Source organism: Taudactylus pleione, unplaced genomic scaffold (assembly GCF_031769625.1).
Source record: "Taudactylus pleione unplaced genomic scaffold, aTauple2 ptg000086l, whole genome shotgun sequence".
NCBI lineage: Eukaryota > Metazoa > Chordata > Amphibia > Anura > Myobatrachidae > Taudactylus > Taudactylus pleione.
Genome location: NW_028284488.1, coordinates 951,897 through 958,757, shown reverse-complemented (window position 1 = coordinate 958,757; position 6,861 = coordinate 951,897).

The window sequence follows — 6,861 nt, the reverse complement described above, 5'->3', positions numbered from 1 at the left end:
CAACAAAATGTTTAGTTGATGGAATGTTACAGGAGGCGTTACCAGAAAGACTCCGGCTGTTAGAGGCAGGGAAAGTCTATTTGAAACAACCTGTTAAATGTGTCATTACATATGCTTCTCCTCTGGGAACCAATGAGATCAGCAGGAAGTTCTCCCTTTGTCCTGTTTCAGTCTGGGGGGGAATAAATACATGTGTCCGCACACTGGTTTGCCAGTTCATGCTGAATATTGGGTGAACTGAGGATATCAAGTCTGAGGTCTATCTCTGGGTCCAGAGGCGCAGCGTATGTATAACTGTACTTGGGTCTGTATTATTTCCTTTTACGCCTAACTTGTGTATGTATAGATTGCGTGTAACTGACTGTACTTTTACCTGAATAATACTTGTGCGTTGGAAACACAGATTCCACTCCTGTCTTTATTTGCGGTTATACTGCGTACGCAATTAGCGTTCTGTTTAGAGGTTCTAGGCAGGTTTTTGTCTTAGAGGTTCTAGGCAGGTGAATCTTAGAGGTTTATAGGCAGGAATATATATATTAAAGGTTAATACTGACGATTCAACAGTTGGGGGCTCGTAGTTTATCACACTATCTGATACACGATAACACTCGGTCAGTCCTCTCTCAGCAAAAGGGTGGAGGCGCCTTTTGAGAGACGCATTAGTCTTTCATTACCACAGTGTTGCTGAGAGCGTACTGCCGGTTATTGTGTAGAGGAAGCGCTGATTAGAATCCAGGGACAAGAGAGAAAAAAAAAAGTTTGTTTTTCCTCTGTTGATAGAACCTTGTGTTTAGAGGGGTGCTGCAGTATTTGCGTACGCAGCTAAAACGCATTTTTGCGTACGCAGTTAAAAAAAGTAATTATACGCTTGTGTGGTAGTCGCATAATTGTGTATGCGGACGATCGCACAATAGCGTATACGCACTTCCGGTTCTGCTGCCACGTGTTTGAACAAAGCTATTGAGGTTTACATTTTTTTTCTATCTACCAATATCTGGGTTAAACGTTTATTTTCTGCGCAGAGAAAAAGTGTGTAACAGTGAGTGTATTGTTGGTAGTGGTAATTTATTCCCTAAAGTTAAGGGTACCGTATGATCCTTAAGGGCTAGGTGCAAGGGTTAGCCTAGTCGCTCGGTAAGCAGCTTTACCGTTCTAAACACAGTAGCAGGTGTACATGTTGTCTTTGTTGTATAGAGGTGCGTGAGAGTGGCCGACATATAAACTCTCATAGGTCTGGAAGTTACCTTACTAAAGCTTATCCGGGTCTGGAAGTTGCCTGTTTCAAAACTTATCTAGGTGTGGAAGTGGCCTTACGAAATCTTATCCAGGTGTGTGGGCGCCGCAGACTTAAATCGTTCACAGGTAAGTGAAAGTATCTTGATTGTCTTTCACCAGTTTAAATTTTTATTGAAAAGCGTAGGAGTTGTATCAGAATGGGAGCCACGCAAACAGTAGAAATGTTAAGCAATGATGTGCTGCTAATGGAGGCTCCAATTGGATCAGCCCGTCGTATTATGCATACTAAGTACGGTACTTATGCAATAAGGTATTGTGATATATGGTTTAATATGACGAGAAAGAGTGTTAGACCGTTTCCCAGAATTGGTAGTTTTGACAAAAATGTGTTAGATAATGTCCAGGATCACATCAGTATGGTGCGATCCCGAGAGAAAAAGATTAAGTATTTTGAATGTTTAAAAATATGGCAGCATGAAGGGGATGCTTGGCTTAGAAATGTGCAAACTAGCGTTGCGAACGCATTGCCAGAAAATACATGCGCGATGCTGAGGTTGCAATACGGGCGAGCCGCAAATTGTCGCGCACGTGCGGCAAAGTAGCGTTGTGGAGAGTATTGCCAGCAGATCACGCTCACCTCCCCCACCTTATGTGGATGGAGGTGCAAGTACAGTTACCAAAAATACCAATAAAAATGTAACAAGTAATTTGTACCCCCTCTTAAGTAACCATAAAGAAAATGTTTATGATGTAGAAGATGAGCCTATCGTAATGTCTGCCATTTCCCATGCTGTACAAATGATAGCTGCTGCATCACCACAATCACGGGTGGTGCCGCCATCTCCATCGGTAACAGCAAGGGAAGTGTTAATACACTCTGCACCCATTGAGGAAGTTGTTAATACCATACGTAGCAGCAGCAGATTAAACCCCCAGCCAGGTAACCAGGTCAGAGGTAGCAACGCTGCCGGTCTGCATCCCATTCAGACAATAACTGTTCCGAATGGAAATGCGGATGCAAACGGTGTAGTGCCCACGAGGGAAGTAGTAATGCATTGTCCATGGACAAGAGCAGAACTGAATTCCATCATAAATGATTTCCCCAATCCCAAAAAGGAACTAGCCAAATGTCAAAGATTTTTGAGAAATTTGGGTAGTTCTCATGAGCCCACTAATAAAGATTGGCGTGTGGTGTTAAGGGCCTGCCTGCCACACAATACCGACGTGACAAAATTTATCACGGACTGTGTATTGGATGGCGACGTTCCCTTAACAGACCAATTAAACCAAGGTAACATTTCCCGCATTGTAATTCAATTGGGTGTATATTTTCCAGTAGTAGTTAACTGGAACAAAATCTTCACAATCAAACAAAAAGAGAGTAAAACTGCAGAAGAATATTGCGACCAGGCTCTGCAGGCTATCACCCAGTACACTGGGATAGAAGAGATTAAAGATAGCATTCACCACAGGGGAATGATAGTCACGATATTAATGGATGGGTTAAAAGAGAATTTAAAAACTCGGGTTCAGACCTCACAGCCTGGCTGGCGGGGACTTACAATAGATAACCTCATAGAGTCTACCATAGAACATGACAAAAACATCTCAAAAAAGAGGGAGACCCAGAGCGAAAAATTAATGGCTGTCAGTATACAAGCTCTGGAGAGAATGACGTTAACATCACAGCCAACAGACACGCTTGCACTTGCACACACACTCATGCCAGAACAAGTTGCTTTCACTAACCCCACTCAACAACAAACACAACTCTATCCCACTAACCCAATGCAACCACAGGTCCCAGGATATCCACCCACTTATTTTCCCCCACAATACCCTTACCCTCCCTATGGGCAGAGACTTGTTATGTAAAATGGGATGTGTCATATATTGCACCCCTGATGGTGTATATTTAGATATCCCAGAGAGAATGGTATACGAGGTGCGGGATATGTTAGACACCCCACAAAGGATAATGTACCACTTTAAAAGAAAATCCATCACAAGTAGATGAAATGTTGTCCCAAATTCCAGATTCCCTTTGGACAAAAGATGGACAGGACACTGGATTAATGGCAAACGTAAGCCCGGTAATGATACACTTAAAAAGCGGTAGGCAAGCTCCAAAAATTCCCCAGTACCCACTAAAACAGGAAGTAGAACTAGGGGTGTTTCCAATAATCGAGCGATTATTGCAACAGGGAATTTTAGTTCGTACAGCTAGTGTAGCCAACAGTCCCATCTTTCCAGTAAAGAAGAGTGGTGGGAGGGGTTATAGGCTGGTGCAAGACCTTAGAGGTGTTAATAAGGTAGTAGAGAGCCAATTCCTTGTAGTGCTGAATCCAGCTGTCATCCTGATGCAGATCCCACCAAATGCAACCCATTTCACTGTCATTGACCTCTGTTCTGCTTTCTTCTCTGTGCCTCTCCACCCTGACTGTCAGTACCTATTCGCATTTACATACAGAGGTGTGCAATATACATGGACACGATTGCCACAAGGTTTCATAGACAGCCCTAGTATTTTCTCCCAGGCATTGCATGACTGTTTACAAGCTTTTCAACCTGCCAATGGATCAGTTCTAATTCAATATGTGGACGATTTATTGCTATGTTCTGACTCTTTTATGTCATGTGTGAATGATACTAAACTTTTGTTACTTCATCTCTCGCAAACAGGACACAAAGTGGCTAAGGGCAAGTTACAGCCGTGCCAGCCCAGAGTAAAATATTTGGGACACTGCCTAACCCAGGGGTTACGACATCTTACAAATGATAGAATCCAGGCCATACAAAACATGACACTGCCGCAGAATCAACAGCAAATTCGTACCTTCTTGGGAATGTGTGGATATTGCCGAATGTTGATCCCAGGTTTTTCTATTTTGGCCTTGCCTTTACAGGAACTAGTTTCTTCCTCAAAGCCCGATCGCGTCACACACACTGAGGAATCAGAACAGGCTTTTCTTAATCTTAAGGATAGCCTGACAAAAGCTCCTGCATTGGGAATACCCGATTATGAAAAACCTTTTGATTTATATTGTACGGAAGCCGATGGTTGTGCTGAAGGTGTCCTTACACAAAAACATGGTGATGCCAGTAGGCCCGTAGCATACTACAGTGCCCAATTGGACACGGTAGCAAGATCACTCCCCACCTGTTTGAGAAGTGTAGCAGCTACCGCTTTATTGGTGAGTAAAAGTGAGGACGTAGTATTGGACCATGATATGATTGTCTACACTCCCCATGCTGTATCTGCTCTGTTGAACTCAGCTCAAACCAGACACGTCTCCTCGGCTAGGTTCACCAAATGGGAACTAGCCCTAATCGCTCCTGCAAATATTACAGTTAAACGTTGCAGTACGCTGAATCCAGCAACATACCTGCCATATGTACAACATGATGTACAAAGGGTGGAAGGAGAGGAGTTGCTGGCGGGAGGTGAGTTCAGCAGACATGATGATACTCACGATTGTATGACATATCTGAATCAGACCTTTACTGCTAGACCTGACATACATGACACACCTTTAGAGAATGTGGATGTGACTTTCTATACGGATGGGAGTTGTCATAGACAAACAGACACAGGTGAATTATGTACAGGTTATGCTGTTGTAAATGACACAGACATCATGGAAGCTAAACCTCTTGGTCCTCCTCACTCAGCCCAGGTGGCAGAGTTAGTAGCACTGACTAGAGCATGTGAACTGGCAGCAGGCAAATCTGCTAACATTTACACTGACTCGAGGTACGCGTTCGGGGTGGTGCATGATTTTGGGGCTCTATAGCGTCTGAGAAATTTTATGACAGCAGCAGGCACACCAGTTGTACACTCCCGACACATAAAACATCTCTTAGAAGCAATCCAACTGCCCAAAGCAGTGGCAGCAATTAAATGCAAAGCCCACACGTGAGGATGACCCAGTGTCACTGGGCAACAACAGAGCTGACGAAGCTGAAAAATGGGCAGCGGGGTTAAAAATGCCTTCTCCAATTGAAACAATTATGTAATTCCAAACCATTGATATGCTGAAATTAATTGAGATGCAAAATTTGTGTTCAATTCAGGAAAAATCCATATGGAAGTCCAAGGGGTGTGGGCAAGAGTCCTCCGGGCTCTGGAGGGACGGACATGGTAAGCCAGTAGCCCCCAAGGCATATTACCCCAGCCTGGCTGAAGCAGCACACGGTCTGACTCATCTGGGTAAACAGGGTATGTGCAAGTTGGTGAGGGCATACTGGTGCGCACCAGGGTTTTCTTCACAAGCAGAGAAGATAGCAATATCCTGTCTGACCTGCTTGAGAAAGAACATAGGGAAAGCGATCCCTACCGAACCGTCCCACATTCCACCAACTGATGGACCTTTCCAGGTGATACAAATTGATTTCATCCAATTACCACCCTGCAGGAACCTTAAGTATGTATTAGTGTGCACAGACGTATTCTCTAACTGTGTTGAGGCCTACCCAGCAGCCACTAATACTGCTGCGTTTACTGCCAAGAAAATAGTTCAGGAATTTGTATGCAGGTACGGTATCCCTAGAATCATCGAAAGTGATAGGGGTACCCATTTCACAGGTGATGTTTTCCAAAATGTGTAAGCTGATGGGTATTAATAGTCGACTTCACACCCCCTACCGACCGCAAGCCAGTGCCAAGGTAGAGAGGATGAACGGGACTATTAAAATTAAGCTAAGTAAAATTATGGCGGAGACTGGACTAGGATGGCCAGAAGCTTTACCTTTGGCCCTACATAGTATAAGGACCACTCCTAGATTTCCTCTGAACCTGTCCCCATTTGAAATATTGTTTGGCAGACAACCTCATGTGATTATAAGTCCACAGGAAGATCTAAAGGGTAACAACGAGGTAACTGTGAAGTATCTTATATCAATGAGTAAGCAGTTAAAGCAACAGCAGCAGAAACTGAAATTGTTGTCCCATGATATGCCTGAAATGAACTGCCATGATGTTGAACCAGGAGAATATGTAATGATCCGAAATTTCTTACGTTCAGGTTGTTTGACTGATCGGTGGGAAGGTCCGTACCAGGTGCTGCTGACAAGTACTACATCTTTGAAGGTGGCCGAGAGAGCTACCTGGGTCCATTCCACTCACTGTAAAAAGGTCAATCAACCGGTGGAGAAACAGGTCGGAGACAAAGCTGAGTGTTTATCTGTCACTCGCGAGCTTGTTCCGGGAGGATTGAAAAGGTTGTAGTGAGATACCTGAACTGAGAGAAATTTGCAGGTCTTGTTGTGACAATGGACGCGCCTGCTGTGTTCATTTTCATATTCTCTTTTAGAGTGTTCACCATCCTGGTCAGTTCGGGAATATCCAGTGTCTGTGATGGGGGACCTATTGAGGAAACAGGAGCTGATGGCAGTGCTGATGGAGTGGAGAAAGGAGGAGTGCAATGCCAATCAGGGGAGTGTCTGACCAATCTTAGTACTGTTATTGTTAAGAGAGCTGTCATTCCGGATACTCGGGGAAGGTGTGAAGGGTTATCGTCTGAAGATTCCTGTATTTGTGAGTTTTGTGGGTCCCTAGTTGATGAGAACTGTATTCAACGGTGCCAACCTAAATATAACCCGTACTGGGGAGGGTATCCTTTAGAG